The sequence below is a fragment of the Tachypleus tridentatus genome, chromosome 1 (assembly GCF_004210375.1).
Source record: "Tachypleus tridentatus isolate NWPU-2018 chromosome 1, ASM421037v1, whole genome shotgun sequence".
NCBI lineage: Eukaryota > Metazoa > Arthropoda > Merostomata > Xiphosura > Limulidae > Tachypleus > Tachypleus tridentatus.
In genome coordinates, this window is record NC_134825.1 from 4,673,616 (window position 1) to 4,695,852 (window position 22,237).

Consider the following 22,237-nt stretch of genomic DNA (forward strand, 5'->3'; position numbering starts at 1 on the left):
TGGGAGGGCGAGCATGTTAGGCGCGACTCGGGCACGAACCCGCGACCCTCAGATTACGAAGTGCACGCCTTAACGCGCTAGGCCATGCCGGGCCCACTTCAGAATGAAAGTAAAGAATAATGGATAATGAAGGTCTCTAAGATAAACAGCTTTTAAAGGACAAATCAACTAATTAAAATGGTTAAATAATTAAAATCAATTTACAAATATATACAGTTAATTATTGATAATTAATTTCCCGGCCAGTTTCAAAGGCGTCTTTTTCAGTCCTAGGAACTCACATAGTACACTTTTTAAAATGGCGTAAAAACATGACAACTACATGGTGTGATATAAAACATCACCACTGTAACCAAAACCGAACGCCCTTTGTTAGCCACTTTTGATTTATACACAATTAATGGTTACAATCTATATAGGTGAATTTGTACGTTCCCAAATATTAGTGACTGTAGTCTTACGAGTGTGTGAGTTCCCCAATATTTTTAATGATTCTTATCGTCGAGCTAATTTTGTCGAAGTTACATTTTATTATACCAAAACTACGATATATCAAAAAGAAATACAGAGAATCTAGCTTGAAAAGTACCTAAAACTGCATGCTCCTGTTCAACATGTCATTGGTCCGCATGGTCAGGTGATTAGGGCGTTCAACTCGTAATCCGCTGGTTGTGGGTTCGAATCCCCGTCATACCAAACATGATCGCCCCTTTTGCCCCCCTTAGTACAGCGGTAAGTCTACGGACTTACAACGTTAAAATCAGGGGTTCGATTCCCCTTGTTGGGCACAGCAGATAGCCCGACGTGGCTTTGCTATAAGAAAAACACAAAACACCCCAACATGCCAAAATGCTCATTACTACTGATTTTGATTTTCAAAGTTATAAGTTACATAGTAATTTAACTTTAAAACGTCGATAAGATAAGAAAATATATATTGGTCTCATGTTTAAGTGCTTGTTCTACTCTTTTTCCAGTGACTGGGTGGTAAAAACAGTTCAATTAAATTACACGTTAGAAAATAATGGCGGCAAGGTTTACGTGCACACATCACGAGCCAGGGAAATTACGTGCTCACTCGAGCAGGCGACGAGCAAACAAAACCATCAAACTGTTTTGTTTGTTTGTTGAATTTCGTGCAAAGCTACTCGCTGGTGATCTGCGCCATCTGTCCTAAACATGAAGTGATGGGAAAGGCAGCTAGCCAACACCACCTATTCCAAATTCTTGGGCTACTCTTTTATTAGTGAAAAGTGGGATTGGCCATGAGTTTATAATGCCATGCACAGAGTACAAAGACAAATGAAGTCCACAAGAAAACAGTTTTCCGATACTGTTCAGATTAGACCCAACATGGCCTAATGGTTAAAACGTTTGACTCGTAATCTGAGAGTTGCGTGCCCGAATCCCCGTCACACCAAACCTGCTTGTTCTTTCAGTCATGGGGACGTTATAATATGCCGATCATTCTCACTATTCGTTGGTAAAGGAGTAGCCCAACAGTTGGCGGATGAGTAGCTAACTGTCTTCCGTCTCGTCTTACACTATTAAAACAAGGACGGCTAGCGCAGATAGCCCCCGTGTAGCTTTGAGCGAAATTCAAAACCAAACAAATCTTCAGTTCAATAAACAAGTTTCCGAAAATTTTCAATCGATTGACGAACATCTCAGGGAACTGTACACCAGATCCTCTAGCGAGTTGATGTTAATATGAAACAATATATCAGTAATATTTCAATGGGGAATAAAGGGTTCTATAAGATTCACATTTAAAGTTTTACAGAAATTAGTTAAAAGGTCACCGATACCTCTGGGTATTTCAGTGAACTACTTACTTCAAATAGTAGTAAAAAGTCATTACTGCAGTGGGTGTTGTTGTTGGTCAGCTTTTTATCCTCTGGTCAGTGGTTTGACTCGTGCATGTTTAGCGGTTAGCATGTTGAATTGTGGAGATCAGAGTCCATTGTTCGCGCTCCATTGCTGCGAAATAACGTTATGGGCACATGGATTCATTATAAAGCTAACTGTCACAAACCCTCTATCTGAGTACACCAAGAATTGGTGGTGGTTTTATTAACTAGTTATCTTCCATCCAGTTTATCATTTCAAGTTTCGAAACTGTTAATAGATAGCAATTGCGTATCTCTGTCCACAACGGGTATCGAAATCCAGTTTCTAGCGTTTAAAGTCCGCAATCGTGCCGCTGTGCCAATGGGAGCAATAATATATCTATAATATATATATAATATATCTATAATATATCAATAATATATATATGATATATCTATAATATATCAATAATATATATATAATATATCTATAATATATCAATAATATATATATAATATATCAATAATATATCTATAATATATTTATAGTATATCTATAATATATCAATATATCATTTTTTGTAACACTTTCCAAATATTTTTCGAGACAACAATTAAGTTCATAGGTAAAGTTTTCTGATAAAGAGTTTGGACATTTGGGACGTAATAAATAAACTCACAACTCATATAATTTATGCTACAAAAATTCCAGATTATTAAATACGAGTATATGATAATGCACACGCTTTCACTAGAACAAATACGAAGAGATAAAATCTAATGAAAGAAACAAGCACACTGAAAATCAGTCCTCTTTCTTTATGTTCTATAACCTAAATTTCATTAGTTTTTAAGGACTGATAAATCCACAACTATTTCGTGACAAACAGAATAATTCCGTTACGGAGAGGTAGAAAGATATATATTTTTCCATCAAGATTTCGTAAATCGAATTTCTCTCATTAAATTTTCGTTTCTAGGAAGGCTTCGTCAGTTTAAAATATCAAAGTTCGTTCGTAGTTTCATTGTAAAAGATTTCTAAAGTAATACACTTTAGTTTTGTAGTTTGGTTGGTGATTACTCAGATTTTGAAAAAAAGATTCCTTGTGGGAAACGTAAAGAGATTGAGAAAAAATGAAAAATATATTTTTGAAATGATTTAGAACAAAACATTTAAATATTAATAGTTAAGGCTATTTGTTAAAAAGGTTTAAGTAAACCGAAAAACGTACTTAGACTTTTACCTGAAGCACATCAAAAAATACATAACGGATAAAAATTACTAACACTTTTAATTTCTAATCTACCTGTGATAAGTTATTACGATGTTAACCCTTTCATAACTGGAACAGATCCTGTCGTTCATATAGTAAACCCGTTGTCATCAGGATATAACCAACGTAACCTTGTTTTAGCCTTTTTGTAAGAAAGGTTGCACACAGCGGGGGTCAACAGATGGCTTGTAATTTTTCGTATCTCCTATTACATTACTAAGCTTACCTAATGTTAGCGTAAAGCAGGAAGACAATATAACAGCTGTATACAAAAACGAACAAGTGGATATGTTATATGCTAATCATTTATGATGTAGACAAAATGGTCTTCTGGGATTGTTAACTGATCTGCAGAAAAATCTAGCGCGAGGCTTAAGAATCATAGTCTATCTTGTTTAGAGGTTACGGAATCGGTCCCACCCTCGTCTAGATCAGCTTAAAAACTGGTATACTGGTAAGAGGACGTAATATGTTTCCAAACTTGTGAAGTCTCGTGAGAATGTTTTCATTGTTTATTACTGTTGTTTGCTTTCTCTTATTTTGCTCGTGGAGTTCTTGTTTATTTATTCTCGTCAACGATTCTTCTGCTGTTGTCCGGCCTTTTGTCTTTTTTCTTGGTTCCAGTTTCACCATAAAAAACAAGAAGACTTTTTTAACATGACTGCAATTCATCTTTTAAATGATAATGGGGTTCTGTTCCTGGGTGATAGCGACCATCACAATACTCGTGACTATTATAGAGTTTTCGAACCACAACCGGAAAGCATCCAACTACTAGTTACTCTACTGATGTTGTCAGTACATCATGTTACTCTACTGATGTTATTAGTAAATTACGCTACTCCACTGATGTTATCAGTTCATCACGTTGATCTAATGATGTGGCCAGTACATCATGTTACTCTACTGATGTTGTCAGTTCATCAAGTTACTCATTATAAAAGGACGTTAAACTTGCAATCAGTATTGATGATAAAGACTTGGATACAAAAAGTTGTTTTCAAAGGTTTCAGTTGCTTCTTATCAACTAAGATAAAACTATCACTGCTGGTGTTCTCACTTGTGCAGAACTAGGTGGTAGTTTTGATATGTAAACATAACTTAATTAAAAGGAACTGCACGAACACAAGATAGTGAGAACCCAGAAGAAAACGCGAGGGACATGACCCACAAAATCATCCATGACCGACAGAATGAACTATGACTGTGTATTCTCCAACCGTATAAGACGCTAGTGTACTGGTATAGAATGGAAGTCTCGTGTTCGTATGGATGGTGAACCCATTGATATCCGAGAACGTGTATTTTTGGGTGTTTATACGAACCAACTGCCGATCAACTAATGAACTGGTGATGACGGTGTATTTTCTCTTCCTCTGCAAAATGGTGAAATAGTCGAGCTTTAAAAGCTGCTGAAATACTTGTAAACCAGACTGTGGACAATAATATTTTCCACTCATAATGTTTGTTTTTAATCGCAAAGCTATGGACGGACACGCTGTCCTGTGCCTATCAGATGTATTGGAGGGACACGCTGTCCTGTGCCTATTAGATGTATTGGACGGACACGCTGTCCTGTGCCTATCAGATATATTGTGAAAATCAACAAAGTGAATTAGCGTTAAACCTCAACGGAGAACAGTCCGAGCTCAGAGCAACTAGGGTAACTATAGCCGTAGGGTAACTAACTACGGTACTAGGGTAACTAACTACGGCATTTGAGTAGGGTAACTAACTACGGCACTAGGATAACTAACTACGGTACTAGGGTAACTAACTACGGCACTAGGGTAACTAACTACGGTACTAGGGTAACTAACTACGGCACTAGGGTAACTAACTACGGTACTAGGGTAACTAACTACGGCACTAGGGTAACTAACTACGGTACTAGGGTAACTAACTACGGCACTAGGATAACTAACTACGGTACTAGGGTAACTAACTACGGCACTAGGGTAACTAACTACGGTACTAGGGTAACTAACTATGGCAGTAGGGTAACTAACTACGGCACTAGGGTAACTACGACACTTGAGTAACTATGGCAGTAGGGTAACTAACTACGGCACTAGGGTAACTATAGCAGTAGGGTAACTAACTACGGTACTAGGGTAACTACGACACTTGAGTAACTATGGCAGTAGGGTAACTAACTACGGCACTAGGGTAACTAACTACGGCACTAGGGTAACTATAGCAGTAGGGTAACTAACTACGGTATTAGGGTAACTACGACACTTGAGTAACTATGGAAGTAGGGTAACTAACTACGGCACTAGGGTAACTATAGCAGTAGGATAACTAACTACGGTACAAGGGTAACTAACTACGGCACTAGGGTAACTACGACACTTGAGTAACTATGGCAGTAGGGTAACTAACTATAGCAGTAGGGTAACTAACTACGGCACTAGGGTAACTATAGCAGTAGGGTAACTAACTACGGTACTAGGGTAACTAACTACGGCACTAGGGTAACTACGACACTTGAGTAACTATGGCAGTAGGGTAACTAACTATAGCAGTAGGGTAACTAACTACGGTACTAGGGTAACTATGGCACTAAGGTAACTAACTACAGTACTAGGGTAACTACGGCACCAGGGCGGTTATTGAACATTGATTTACTTACATTTATCTTACCCCATTCCTTTACTCGAGGTTTTGTAATAATTCTACTTCATGTACAATTTAGAACTATACAGTATTGTGAACTTACCAACGTCTGTATTGTGTACTTACCAACGCCTGTATTGTGTACTTACCAACGCCTGTATTGTGTACTTACCAACGCGTGTATTGTTTCAAACGCCCACTAATGTTCTCACGGCACGTTTGCAATAGCCACACACGAGCGCATTAGTTTAACTTACTTATTTGAAACAATTTCATTGTCACGTAACAGTCGGTTGGCTGTATAAATGCACTCGTACATATAACGAAAATCCTACCTACAAAAATATTATTGTTATATATTAATATAATAACTGCTATATTTCATTAGCACTTGTCATTCATCAAATCTACATTAATGTACACTAATGCGCTACAAATACGTTTTTTACTATGAATTAAACAAAAATACGAAATAATTCAAAGGAATAAGGTTAGGATGACGCAACTGTCCTTCCACGTGGACTACCAAACAAAAATACCCTAAAACCTAATTCAGAAAGCGAATGTTTTTCAAAAGGTTTCATGGGCTGGTGAAGAACGACCTTCCCTTAACGAAATTCGTGGCCCCGCCCCCAATATCAAATATTTAATTCATTCTTCTCTAGGTTATTGGTCTATAACAAAACAGTAAGCGTGTTTTTTGTGAGTTTGTAAACAGTTTAACGTTGCTTCAGTTTGTCAAGGTATAACTTCACTACATTCACAATCGACAGAACAAAACCCCAGTTCCTTAAAGTATCAATGGAAAACCGGATTACAGTACATTAACAACCGAGTAAATATTTTAAAGAAATAAATGAAGGTAGAATAACTGAGAACTGGTTTCCATTACAGTGATCGGATCGTCCAACTGAATATTCACGAGTCTTTTGTTGATGTCCTTTAAACCGGAGATTTACTTCGTTTCTTTATGCGATCTAATATCTCAGAAAATAGTGGTTTACATTTAAATGTCTTTTATAGCTTTAGATCTAACTTTTAAAGTTGTTCTTTTCTTGTTTTGTTTTGAAATTAAGCATAAAGCTACACAATGGACTATCCGTACCCCGCCCACCTATTGTGGCTTTGTTGTAAAACAAACAACCATTTGTGATAGCAAACAAAATCTCAGATATATGTTAAATTCACTCCACCTCACAAACAACATTATCGTGTCCAAATTTAGCTTGAAGCGAATACCAGGTATTATTTTCAATTATTTTATGATTAAATACATATCTAAAAAAAACAGTTTTTATCTGTTATTAAGAGATTCGACATTTAACAACAACTTGTACTACGATCCGACGTTAGCTTGTGAGTGTTAACATAATTCTGTGAACAGATACATACACGATGTTAAAAGATTCTTTTTCGCACGCGAAATATTTCAAGTTTCTTGTTGTTGTTGTTTCTCTGATAACGTAACATCACTTAAACTGATAGATGTAGGAAAAAAATGAAGTACATATACAATTCAGTTACATCAGCTACCGGTAACAGTTGTGTTCATTCGCTTGTAAAAATAACGGGTCGGCGAGGTTTTCGGATCCGCTTCACTCAGTCTTATATTCTTTCCTGTTTAAGTAACAATAGTCTTAGGTTAAATTTTCTACCAGAGGTTTCTAAAACGACAACGTAAGCTGTTATTCAAGATTTTTGAGGCATAAATTTCGGAGAAACAGGAAACCATTTACATGAATGAAAGGTCCAGACCTTTGTCTTGAATTACACGTTCATCATTAAAACACGATATCCCGTTTCTTATTCGTGCGTAACGCATATGAAAACGAGATTTAGCTGCTTGATAGATTTTGTTGCTTAAACTGAGAGGAGTTTAAGAAGCAGAGGCGTTTCTTTTAATTCATCAGTTTGTTTGTTTTAACCATAAATTTACACAATGGGATACCTCTTCTGTGCCCATTCCACTTATTAAAACCCAAACTGACCAATAATAATAGAACAAAACAGTAAATATCAGAAAAATAACACATACCCTTATCTTAGTTATACAGATACAAAACAAACAACATCTCTGATAGCCAAATATTAATTTTACTGGACTTGTATTCTGTATTTATGTCAAAACGTCTAACAATAACTATCATTTCTAATTTTGAAATAATGACTAAATAGGATGTAGACGGTAAGCAACACCCTAAGGACCAGTATCCACTAAGCAACACCCTACCGACCAGTATCCACGCTTAGAGATTCACTTTCACTCTTATGACGTGCAAACAGCTTGAGTTAGGTGAAATATTTTGTAGTATCGTACGAATTCCAACCCACATCCAGAGCTCTAAAACCAAGAGCTGTACCACCGGCCCGGTATGGCCAGGTTGTTAAGACACTCGACTCGTAATCTGAGGATCGCGGGTTCGAATCCCCGTCACACCACACATGCTCGCCCTTTCAGCTGTGGAGACGTTACAATGTGACGGTCAATCCCACTATTCGTTGGTAAAAGAGTAGCACAAGAGTTAGCGGAGGGGTGTGGAGATGATTAGCTGCCTTCTCTCTAGTCTTGCACTGCTAAATTATGGACGGTTAGCGCAGACAGCCCTCGTGTAATTTTGCGCGAAATTCAAATACAAACAAATAGCAGGCCAAACCCCGTCCATCTTCCAATATAGCGCATACTATTACTATAATGCTTTATAAAATACAGTCCCCAAACTACCAGTGATAGAATGAACGGAAGGTAGCTTGTCGACACTATCCACTATCAATCAGTGATAGAATGAAGAGAAGGTAGCTGGTCAACACTATCCACTATCAACCAGTGATAAAATAAAGGGAAGGTAGCTAGTCAACACTATCCACTATCAACCAGTGATAGAATGAATGGAAGGTAGCTAGTCGACACTATCCACTATCAACCAGTGATAGAATAAAGGGACGGTAGCTAGTCAACACTATCCATTATCAATCAGTGTTAGAATAAAGGGAAGGTAGCTAGTTAACACTATCCACTATCAACCAGTGATAGAATGAGGGGAAGGTAGCTAGTCAACACTATCCACTATCAACCAGTGATAGAATAAAGGGACGGTAGCTAGTCAACACTATCCGCTATCAACCAGTGATAGAATGAAGGGAAAGTAGCTAGTCAACACTATCAACCAGTGCTAGAATGAAGGGAAGGTAGCTAGTCAACACTATCCATTATCAATCAGTGATAGAATAAAGGGACGGTAGCTAGTTAACACTATCCACTATCAACCAGTGATAGAATGAGGGGAAGGTAGCTAGTCAACACTATCCATTATCAATCAGTGATAGAATAAAGGGACGGTAGCTAGTTAACACTATTCACTATCAACCAGTGATAGAATGAAGGGACGGTAGCTAGTCAACACTATCCATTATCAATCAGTGATAGAATAAAGGGAAGGTAGCTAGTTAACACTATCCACTATCAACCAGTGATAGAATGAGGGGAAGGTAGCTAGTCAACACTATCCACTATCAACCAGTGATAGAATAAAGGAAAGGTAGCTAGTCAACACTATCCACTATCAACTGCGCTGTGCAGTAGGGCAAGAAGATATTATAAATGAGTTAAATGGTTTTAAATGCAAAGAGTTTCAAAACAATGAACAGGCTGAGTATAGCTGGAGTAATGATGAAGTTACACAATGAGACCAATGATTATGAATTCTGATACCAAAATCACTAGTATTGGAGCTCGCGGTACACAGATGAAGTTACACAATGAGACCAGTTATTATTTCACAAAACCTAAATCACAGCTTCAGAATTCTGATACCAAAATCACTAGTATTGGAGCTAGCGGTACACAGATGAAGTTACACAATGAGACCAGTGATTATTTCACAAAACCTAAATCACAGCTTCAGAATTCTGATACCAAAATCACTAGTATTGGAGCTAGCGGTACACAGATGAAGTTACACAATGAGACCAGTGATTATTTCACAAAACCTAAATCACAGCTTCAGAATTCTGATACCAAAATCACTAGTATTGGAGCTAGCGGTACACAGATGAAGTTACACAATGAGACCAGTGATTATTTCACAAAACCTAAATCACAGCTTCAGAATTCTGATACCAAAATCACTAGTATTGGAGCTAGCGGTACACAGATGAAGTTACACAATCAGACCAGTGATTATTTTACAAAACCTAAATCACAGCTTCAGAATTCTGATACCAAAATCACTAATATTGGAGCTAGCGGTACACAGATGAAGTTACAAAATGAGACCAGTGATTATTTCACAAAACCTAAATCACAGCTTCAGAATTCTGATACCAAAATCACTAGTATTGGAGCTAGCGGTACACAGATGAAGTTACACAATCAGACCAGTGATTATTTCACAAAACCTAAATCACAGCTTCAGAATTCTGATACCAAAATCACTAGTATTGGAGCTAGCGGTACACAGATGAAGTTACACAATGAGACCAGTGATTATTTCACAAAACCTAAATCACAGCTTCAGAATTCTGATACCAAAATCACTAGTATTGGAGCTAGCGGTACACAGATGAAGTTACACAATCAGACCAGTGATTATTTCACAAAACCTAAATCACAGCTTCAGAATTCTGATACCAAAATCACTATTATCGGAGCTAGCGGTACACAGATGAAAAGTGAAGATTGGATAATGTTTTTTATTCTACTTCACAGACAACGTTCTGATAGCTGAATCTACTTTCTTACAACATATTATAAGAATCGTAATCATAAAAGATTCAAGAGGCCAGAAAGAAAACTTGTATTGGCACTTACAAGATTGTTTCATTCTGACGAGCTATCTCATCCTCGTGATCTTCCAACACTTTAGAGTCTCAGAAAACGTTAAATGAAACATAAAATATATGCTTGGTTGGACTTCGACAATCTATTCGACAGAATATTTGAAGTGTGTTGTGAATAAGATGGAAAGAATATAAACTGTTACAACAATATATTGTTGGAGCAAGACTAGAAGAGGTTTTCACTTATGTACAGTGACGTAATCCAAAGAAAATAAACTGTTACAACAATATATTGTTGAAGCAAGACGAGAAGAGGTTTTTACTTATGTGCAGTGACGTAATCCAAAGAATATAAACTGTTACAACAATATATTGTTGAAGCAAGACGAGAAGAGGTTTTCACTTATGTGCAGTGACGTAATCCAAAGAATATAAACTGTTACAACAATATATTGTTGGAGCAAGACGAGAAGAGGTTTTCACTTATGTACAGTGACGTAATCCAAAGAATATAAACTGTTACAACAATATATTGTTGGAGCAAGACGAGAAGAGGTTTTCACTTATGTACAGTGACGTAATCCAAAGAATATAAACTGTTACAACAATATATTGTTGAAGCAAGACGAGAAGAGGTTTTCACTTATGTACAGTGACGTAATCCAAAGAATATAAACTGTTACAACAATATATTGTTGGAGCAAGACGAGAAGAGGTTTTCACTTATATACAGTGACGTAATCCAAAGAATATAAACTGTTACAACAATATATTGTTGGAGCAAGACGAGAAGAGGTTTTCACTTATGTACAGTGACGTAATCCAAAGAATATAAACTGTTACAACAATATATTGTTGGAGCAGGACGAGAAGAGGTTTTCACTTATGTACAGTGACGTAATCCAAAGAATATAAACTGTTACAACAATATATTGTTGGAGCAAGAGGAGAAGAGGTTTTCACTTATGTGCAGTGACGTAATCCAAAGAATATAAACTGTTACAACAATATATTGTTGGAGCAAGACGAGAAGAGGTTTTCACTTATGTACAGTGACGTAATCCAATAAAACAAAAACAAGCACATCGACAAGGGCGGAACCAGCCCACTAAACTAACAACCTCCTGAGATTGAAGTCCTTCAATAAAATTATTAAGTAAGCCTTGAAAAGTTAAAGTATGCGCTGCTATAGCAACCAGTGTTATGTATTGTGATAATAACATATTCTGACACAGTTGTTTTTTTAACATACGCTACAGTTCTGTTTATAATACATCCACCAAAGTTAAACAGTGTGAATGTTCATGTTCAAATACAACAAACTATTTCTTCACATTACTATCAATACTTCAATGCACATGAAACAAAGCAAGTTCACATTGCTTCAGCTGTCCTTATGTAGACAGTGTGAAATTCCACACGTCTTCATTTAAACCGAGGATACAAATAACATTAAGAAAATGAAACCAATTCACCTTAGTTTAATTTTTGTTTCTTAAGAATTTTAAAATCAAATGTCCCGCTTGCTACATACCACTTGTAATCAAATGTCCCGTTTGCTACATACCACTTGTAATCAAATGTCCCGCTTGCTACATACCACTTGTCTTCCTTGAAGTTTATATTAATTTTGAAGTGAGACTCTTTGCAACGTATGTCTCTTGCATCTGCTAATCAAATTGCGTTTTCCTTAATAACGTTTCGAAACCAGTCACATGTTGCTAACCGACTAAGTTATAATGTGTGAAAACTGAATGGAGTAAAAACATTTAGTAACAAGAACATTACTTAACGATATAAATAACAATTGTAATACGATACAAGAATAAGTTAATCAAATATTGATAAAACCGGCTATCTAGCGGAAGATGAATCTGGATCCACCGTAAACTTGATGGAGGGTATTTCGTTCAAATTCAAAACACAGGACTAAGAACACCGCAGAAGCTGGATTTTATGTATATTATGTTCTCAATCTGTTGTTGATTCTAACTAAATGAGTTTTTATGTATATTATGTTCTCAGTCTGTTGTTGTTTGTAACTAAATGAGTTTTTATGTATATTATGTTCTCAGTCTGTTGTTGTTTGTAACTAAATGAGTTTTTATGTATATTATGTTCTCAGTCTGTTGTTGATTGTAACTAAATGAGTTTTTATGTATATTATGTTCTCAGTCTGTTGTTGATTTAACTAAATGAGTTTTTATGTATATTATGTTCTCAGTCTGTTGTTGATTTAACTAAATGAGTTTTAATGTATATTATGTTCTCAATCTGTTGTTGATTGTAACTAAATGAGTTTTTATGTATATTATGTTCTCAGTCTGTTGTTGATTGTAACTAAATGAGTTTTTATGTATATTATGTTCTCAATCTGTTGTTGTTTGTAACTAAATGAGTTTTTATGTATATTATGTTCTCAATCTGTTGTTGTTTGTAACTAAATGAGTTTTTATGTATATTATGTTCTCAGTCTGTTGTTGTTTGTAACTAAATGAGTTTTTATGTATATTATGTTCTCAATCTGTTGTTGTTTGTAACTAAATGAGTTTTTGTATATATTATGTTCTCAGTCTGTTGTTGATTGTAACTAAATGAGTTTGTATGTATATTATGTTCTCAGTCTGTTGTTGATTGTAACTAAATGAGTTTTTATGTATATTATGTTCTCAATCTGTTGTTGTTTGTAACTAAATGAGTTTTTATGTATATTATGTTCTCAATCTGTTGTTGTTTGTAACTAAATGAGTTTTTATGTATATTATGTTCTCAGTCTGTTGTTGTTTGTAACTAAATGAGTTTTTTTGTATATATTATGTTCTCAGTCTGTTGTTGATTGTAACTAAATGAGTTTGTATGTATATTATGTTCTCAGTCTGTTGTTGATTGTAACTAAATGAGTTTTTATGTATATTATGTTCTCAATCTGTTGTTGTTTGTAACTAAATGAGTTTTTATGTATATTATGTTCTCAATCTGTTGTTGTTTGTAACTAAATGAGTTTTTTATGTATATTATGTTCTCAGTCTGTTGTTGTTTGTAACTAAATGAGTTTTTATGTATATTATGTTCTCAATCTGTTGTTGTTTGTAAGTAAATGAGTTTTTATGTATATTATGTTCTCAATCTGTTGTTGTTTGTAACTAAATGAGTTTTTATGTATATTATGTTCTCAGTCTATTGTTGATTTAACTAAATGAGTTTTTATATGTATTATGTTCTCAATCTGTTGTTGTTTGTAACTAAATGAGTTTTTATGTATATTATGTTCTCAGTCTGTTGTTGTTTGTAACTAAATGAGTTTTTATGTATATTATGTTCTCAATCTGTTGTTGTTTGTAACTAAATGAGTTTTTATGTATATTATGTTCTCAGTCTGTTGTTGTTTGTAACTAAATGAGTTTTTATGTATATTATGTTCTCAATCTGTTGTTGTTTGTAACTAAATGAGTTTTTGTATATATTATGTTCTCAGTCTGTTGTTGATTGTAACTAAATGAGTTTGTATGTATATTATGTTCTCAGTCTGTTGTTGATTGTAACTAAATGAGTTTTTATGTATATTATGTTCTCAATCTGTTGTTGTTTGTAACTAAATGAGTTTTTATGTATATTATGTTCTCAATCTGTTGTTGTTTGTAACTAAATGAGTTTTTATGTATATTATGTTCTCAGTCTGTTGTTGTTTGTAACTAAATGAGTTTTTGTATATATTATGTTCTCAGTCTGTTGTTGATTGTAACTAAATGAGTTTGTATGTATATTATGTTCTCAGTCTGTTGTTGATTGTAACTAAATGAGTTTTTATGTATATTATGTTCTCAATCTGTTGTTGTTTGTAACTAAATGAGTTTTTATGTATATTATGTTCTCAATCTGTTGTTGTTTGTAACTAAATGAGTTTTTATGTATATTATGTTCTCAGTCTGTTGTTGTTTGTAACTAAATGAGTTTTTATGTATATTATGTTCTCAATCTGTTGTTGTTTGTAACTAAATGAGTTTTTATGTATATTATGTTCTCAATCTGTTGTTGTTTGTAACTAAATGAGTTTTTATGTATATTATGTTCTCAGTCTATTGTTGATTTAACTAAATGAGTTTTTATATGTATTATGTTCTCAATCTGTTGTTGTTTGTAACTAAATGAGTTTTTATGTATATTATGTTCTCAGTCTGTTGTTGTTTGTAACTAAATGAGTTTTTATGTATATTATGTTCTCAATCTGTTGTTGATTTAACTAAATGAGTTTTTATGTATATTATGTTCTCAGTCTGTTGTTGATTGTAACTAAATGAGTTTTTATGTATATTATGTTCTCAGTCTGTTGTTGTTTGTAACTAAATGAGATTTTATGTATATTATGTTCTCAATCTGTTGTTGATTTAACTAAATGAGTTTTTATGTATATTATGTTCTCAGTCTGTTGTTGATTGTAACTAAATGAGTTTTTATGTATATTATGTTCTCAGTCTGTTGTTGATTTAACTAAATGAGTTTTTATGTATATTATGTTCTCAGTCTATTGTTGTTTGTAACTAAATGAGTTTTTATGTATATTACGTTCTCAATCTGTTGTTGTTTGTAACTAAATGAGTTTTTATGTATATTATGTTCTCAGTCTGTTGTTGTTTGTAACTAAATGAGTTTTTATGTATATTATGTTCTCAGTCTGTTGTTGTTTGTAACTAAATGAGTTTTTATGTATATTATGTTCTCAGTCTGTTGTTGATTGTAACTAAATGAGTTTTTATGTATATTATGTTCTCAGTCTGTTGTTGATTTAACTAAATGAGTTTTTATGTATATTATGTTCTCAGTCTGTTGTTGATTTAACTAAATGAGTTTTTATGTATATTATGTTCTCAATCTGTTGTTGATTGTAACTAAATGAGTTTTTATGTATATTATGTTCTCAGTCTGTTGTTGATTGTAACTAAATGAGTTTTTATGTATATTATGTTCTCAGTCTATTGTTGTTTGTAACTAAATGAGTTTTTATGTATATTATGTTCTCAGTCTGTTGTTGTTTGTAACTAAATGAGTTTTTATGTATATTATGTTCTCAGTCTGTTGTTGTTTGTAACTAAATGAGTTTTTATGTATATTATGTTCTCAGTCTGTTGTTGATTGTAACTAAATGAGTTTTATGTATATTATGTTCTCAGTCTGTTGTTGTTTGTAACTAAATGAGTTTTTATGTATATTATGTTCTCAATCTGTTGTTGTTTGTAACTAAATGAGTTTTTATGTATATTATGTTCTCAATCTGTTGTTGTTTGTAACTAAATGAGTTTTTATGTATATTATGTTCTCAGTCTGTTGTTGTTTGTAACTAAATGAGTTTTTATGTATATTATGTTCTCAGTCTGTTGTTGTTTGTAACTAAATGAGTTTTTTGTGTATATTATGTTCTCAATCTGTTGTTGATTGTAACTAAATGAGTTTGTATGTATATTATGTTCTCAATCTGTTGTTGTTTGTAACTAAATGAGTTTTTATGTATATTATGTTCTCAATCTGTTGTTGTTTGTAACTAAATGAGTTTTTATGTATATTATGTTCTCAATCTGTTGTTGTTTGTAACTAAATGAGTTTTTATGTATATTATGTTCTCAGTCTGTTGTTGTTTGTAACTAAATGAGTTTTTGTATATATTATGTTCTCAGTCTGTTGTTGATTGTAACTAAATGAGTTTGTATGTATATTATGTTCTCAGTCTGTTGTTGATTGTAACTAAATGAGTTTTATGTATATTATGTTCTCAATCTGTTGTTGTTTGTAACTAAATGAGTTTTTATGTATATTATGTTCTCAATCTGTTGTTGTTTGTAACTAAATGAGTTTTTATGTATATTATGTTCTCAGTCTGTTGTTGTTTGTAACTAAATGAGTTTTTATGTATATTATGTTCTCAATCTGTTGTTGTTTGTAAGTAAATGAGTTTTTATGTATATTATGTTCTCAATCTGTTGTTGTTTGTAACTAAATGAGTTTTTATGTATATTATGTTCTCAGTCTATTGTTGATTTAACTAAATGAGTTTTTATATGTATTATGTTCTCAATCTGTTGTTGTTTGTAACTAAATGAGTTTTTATGTATATTATGTTCTCAGTCTGTTGTTGTTTGTAACTAAATGAGTTTTTATGTATATTATGTTCTCAATCTGTTGTTGATTGTAACTAAATGAGTTTTTATGTATATTATGTTCTCAGTCTGTTGTTGTTTGTAACTAAATGAGATTTTATGTATATTATGTTCTCAATCTGTTGTTGATTTAACTAAATGAGTTTTTATGTATATTATGTTCTCAGTCTGTTGTTGATTGTAACTAAATGAGTTTTTATGTATATTATGTTCTCAGTCTATTGTTGATTTAACTAAATGAGTTTTTATATGTATTATGTTCTCAATCTGTTGTTGTTTGTAACTAAATGAGTTTTTATGTATATTATGTTCTCAATCTGTTGTTGAATTAACTAAATGAGTTTTTATGTATATTATGTTCTCAGTCTGTTGTTGTTTGTAACTAAATGAGTTTTTATGTATATTATGTTCTCAATCTGTTGTTGATTGTAACTAAATGGGTTTTTATATATATTATGTTGTCAGTCTATTGTTGATTGTAACTAAATGGGTTTATATATATATACATTATGTTCTCAGTCTGTTATCAGTTGTGAATAATTGTATCTTTATTTATCGAATGTTTTCAGTTTAATATTCATTTTGGATGATGTTGTTTTGATATATTTTATGTTGTCAGTCTATCGTTGATTGTGTATAAGTGGATTTCTATATACATTCTGTTAAATATATATTCATTATTTTGAATAACTGGATAAGATTTTCTTTATCGTAAATCAATATCACACAAGTACATAACTCCTACTAAACAGCTACATGTTTATAACGTTATGAAGTAGTTAAACATGGTCTGTGTTTTCTTAGTCCTGAACACCTAGAAGTAGTTAAACATGGTCTGTGTTTTCTTAGTCCTGAACACCTAGAAGTAGTTAAACATGGTCTGTGTTTTCTTAGTCCTGAACACCTAGAAGTAGTTAAACATGGTCTTTGTTTTCTTAGTCCTGAACTCCTATATTCGAACATTTTCCCCTTTTAAATGGTTTTGTATAATTTTTTCTGCGTTTTCAACATTTTGTAGTAATAAAAATGTATTTAAATCTGTTGTCTGATTACTACACGAATATTAACTTGTCAGTTTCCTTCTTGCATATAAACATAACAATACTGGCCTTCTTGTAAACTAATTCTATAAATTGTTATTTATGTAGAATGTTATCCTAACTATCTGTTAACTATTTTGTATTTTCAATAACCAAAACGAAACAATATTTTACGTTCTAAATCACCATATATTTGTTGATTTCACATTCTTTTTAAGGGATAGTTTAAATACAGCAGTCACAAGTTTTCAACTGATAGATTAAGAGAAAACCATCAAACGCACCCACCACGAACTGATAGTATTATCTAAATAAATAGTGCTATTTAACTGTTACATTTATAGCGCATCCCCAGCTTCAAAGTTTGGAGCGCGTTTTTGCGGAAACGGGACGCAAGTCGTATTTTTGTATTCACAGTCTTAGTACGTTAAGAATTACGTTACACCCGTACTCTCTGGCAGTGTGTATAACGCGGAAGTTCTGTTATCATTATGTTATCCATACGTCTTGACCTTGTCGTCCTATTAATTGCTGATTGTATAATTACTGTACACAATACGGAGCTACTGACTGTTATTCTGTTTAATGCAGTTGTAGCATTTAGTCCAGTCGTAATAGTCCGTGTGACTTTTCGCACAGTTTATGCGTGTCTTAGCGTGACCTGAAGCCTCAGCTAACAATGTAAACAAAGTAACAATACGATTTAGACTTCAATAAGTCTCAAGAGAAAGGATGATCTAAGTTTAAAAGAAGGCCTAATAGAACACATAATGCTGGCAGGCAGTGTTAGCTCACAGTGTATTTTACTTCTGTCTTAAACCGCTATACTTCATTGAAGCGTTTAAAACAACATACAATATATGTATATCAACTTTTGATAACTCTCAAGCTTAATGAAATAATTCATATTTAATAAAATATTCTACGTTTTCTACAAATAAAAACCATTCTGCTAAGATACACGCCTCACTTTGACCGCATCTGAAAATGAGTCTCTACTGTAACGTCGTTATAGGACGTATTTCACACGTAACTTCAGACCCCTACTTTAACGTTATTATAGGATGTGTTTCACACGTAACTTTAGACCCCTACTTTAACGTTATTATAGGATGTATACCACACCTAACTATAGACTCCTACTTTAAGAATATTAAAAGAAATTATCAGCTTTATACCATTCTTTAATAGTGTAAAATACTAATAAACAATAAACCTGACTGTGGTTACTGTTATAAAGCTTTTAAAACCGTTTTATACATTAGGCAAAAACCAACAGAGCAGCTAAAGTCATGACGCTTGCTATCAATTAGTTTTTACATGTATGTAAAACAACAAAACTTTAATAAGTTCTGGTATAACAATGAATACAATGGTTATTCGACAGACTTACCTTTGGCAGCAGAACAAAGAGAGACAGATGTCCCACCAGTCCATTGTTCTAGAGACCACGTTTTTTCCAATACGTATTAATGTGTTTGAGGTGGTTGTTTTTTAAGCTACTAGTAAAGCGTATTGTCTTTATAGGTCAAAGTATGTTAGTTTAAGGGTCATTGTACAGCACAGAACGTGAGAAGTTAAGTTACTGAGAGAACCAATCTTCTCTCCATCATAGACAGAAATAAAAGTTTGAATCGAGATTTATTTGGAAAGGTACAAACACTTGAGTTAGAAAGGTACAAACACTTGAGTTATCAGAAGTTCAGGTTTCACAGAAGAGGAAAACCATCAGTAATAAAAAATTCGTCACCTGAAACAAGACGACGAACGAGGTGGTCCTGCGGAAGGGGTCGCCTCAAGACCTTGGAATTCTAGTGGAGTGGTCTTGTAGTCTACACCTTGTAGTGTACCGCTTACCGTGATATACCGGTTTAACAGCGCACAAGAAACTCTGTACAGGCTACTAGCCACCTGGCTGGACTGCACTTGCCCGTTTGCCGATAAGTGTAGTAAATAGGCAGGTTGTTGACGGTCGGACTGAGAACCCGGCGTGTTGAAGAGAAACCCGCCAGCTTTGAACAAACGGCTGACAGAAATAACATCACGTGCAGCAACGTTTCCGTCTCACAGTCAGTGACGTGTTAATAGCCGTTTGGCAGTTGTCTACTCTGGTATGTGAAACGGTAACAAAAACTTGCCACATCTTCCAGTTCACCTACTTCAACAGCAAAGCATGTTGCAGCGCAGGCGCAACAGAAATGAAAAGGTCACGAGCTGAGCACGCGAAGACAACAGGCTTAGTACGGTAGTAGCTGTAACAGGGTGTGATCCACGCACAGAAAACGTTATCCACTGGATAATTATTGTATTGAAATAGCTCAATTGAAAGGTTTCCGGTTGGAAAATACGTGTGCACACAGTATGACCACAGAATAAATTAATTCAAGTGAGGAACCGATTAGGAAATAACTACCGTATCTGACTACCAATAGAGAGAAGCGGGGGGTAACTGATAGTGCAGCCATGGTTACTAACATTAGACCTGTTGGTCGATAACAATACGAGGATCTACCGCTTGTATTTAACAATAATTATTTACAGTTATGCAAAGAGATGTTTCAGGTGACCACGATGAGGAACAGTCATTTCCCTGTAAGACATTCCAAGTATTTATTTTTTGATGGCCTTCGCTGAAAAACTATTCTGTATAGATTCCTCTGGTCTTTCTATTGATTTCGTTATGTACAATATTAGTTAATTATACATCTGTATGGGTATTAAACCTGTTGTAAACAGGAAGTTTCTTATATATCGCCCACTAGTGGCAGAGCGGTAAGCCTGCGTACTTACAATGCTAGAATCCGAGTATCGGTACCCATGGTGAAAGAGCACAGATAGCTCCTTGTGCTTAATTACAAACAAATAGATCTGTTGGATCACTGAAACTCGAGGAAACATTATTGAATTTTGTTTGTGCCATTCAGTAAAGTCAAATGGTGTTTAGTAAAAGTCAAATGGATTTAGTAAAAGTCAAATGGATTTAGTAAAGTCAAATGGATTTAGTAAAAATCAAATGAATTTAAATCATGTCAGGCATAACGTCATTCCTAATGCACTTCAGACAAAGACAGATCATATTAACCTTTGTTTTCAGCGTTTGGGTTCATGATATTTTATCTCGAAAGTTGAAGAAACTGTTCGATAAAGCAGGAAACTTTAATATTTCAATAAGTTGCCCTCTATAAATAAAACCAAGCTAAAAGAAACAGTCACTATAAAATATTCTTAGAACTGTTTTTGTTAGAGAAATTCTGCAGAAATGGTTGTCAGTGCGCTTTCCACCGCGGGAATCGAGCCCCAGATGTTAACATAAACATAAAATAACTGATAAACACTCTATATGAGTTCAACATGTAACATATATTACTTAAACATGAAAATTAATCATTTTAAAATTCTTCAGAAAAACAACAAATAATATCCGAAGAATGATATTAGAATTAATAATTTTAACCAGACAAAAAGCAGTTAGTGATTAACACTAGCCGCCACTAAAGCATTTTCTGTTCCCTAATATCAAATAATGTAACTGACTCAGTTTCATTTCTAACGCGCCCCCAACAACAACAACAACAAATATTGGGTGTATTCTGTTACTTCCTACCTCGAACATTAGATCTTCCAATCCTCAGCCCATCACGCTAGTCATTAATTAGGCTTCGCTTATCCTCATCGTAGCATCTAATAATGATAACTTCTATAACAATGAGACCTCAGAGTTCGTACGAAGAAGCTAACAAGACTAAGAATTATACAGAGGATTTAAAAAATATATATCTAAATTTACATCTAGCGCACATACTGCACAATGATTGATGTAAAATGAAATAACGTTTGTAAATCGTTCGATATTTACAGCTGAATTTTCGAAACTCAAAAGTTAATCTTTGGGTTCACTTCACCTTAATCATTAAATGTCAATCAGAACTATTTATATACGTTTAAACCTACAAAGATGGACAATGTACACTGAAGAATGGTTGTTTTTTAAGTCATGCTTAAATATCGGAAAAAGTACGTTGCTGTTATGCAGGAGTTAAGACTAATTCTTGACGTCCTATAAATGATTCGGTAGTTTTTGTCGCAGTCTTTCATTCCTTCAGATGAGGACCACTTTATACAGTACGTTGCTGTTATGCAGGAGTTAAGACTAATTCTTGATGTTCTATAAATGATTCGGTAGTTTTTGTCGCAGTCTTTCATTCCTTCAGATGAGGACCACTTTATACAGTACGTTGCTGTTATGCAGGAGTTAAGACTAATTCTTGATGTCCTATAAATGATTCGGTAGTTTTTGTCGCAGTCTTTCATTCCTTCAGATGAGGACCACTTTATACAGTACGTTGCTGTTATGCAGGAGTTAAGACTAATTCTTGATGTCCTATAAATGATTCCGTAGTTTTTGTCGCAGTCTTTCATTCCTTCAGATGAGTACCACTTTATACAGTACGTTGCTGTTATGCAGGAGTTAAGACTAATTCTTGATGTCCTACAAATGATTTGGTAGTTTTTGTCGCAGTCTTTCATTCCTTCAGATGAGTACCACTTTA

The 22,237-nt window shown here is 33.9% G+C and overlaps 1 protein-coding gene across 1 annotated transcript in view; it reads right to left on the bottom strand.

Moving 5' to 3' along the window:
* The window catches only part of LOC143233340 (uncharacterized), a 209,011-nt gene extending 189,232 nt beyond the window's left edge, over nucleotides 1-19,779 (bottom strand). Inside the window, exon 1 of the mRNA XM_076469530.1 lies at nucleotides 19,438-19,779. The gene's annotated coding sequence lies outside the window, so the exon portion shown is untranslated. The remainder of the gene's footprint in view (nucleotides 1-19,437) is intronic.
* Between the last annotated feature and the right edge of the window lie 2,458 nt (nucleotides 19,780-22,237).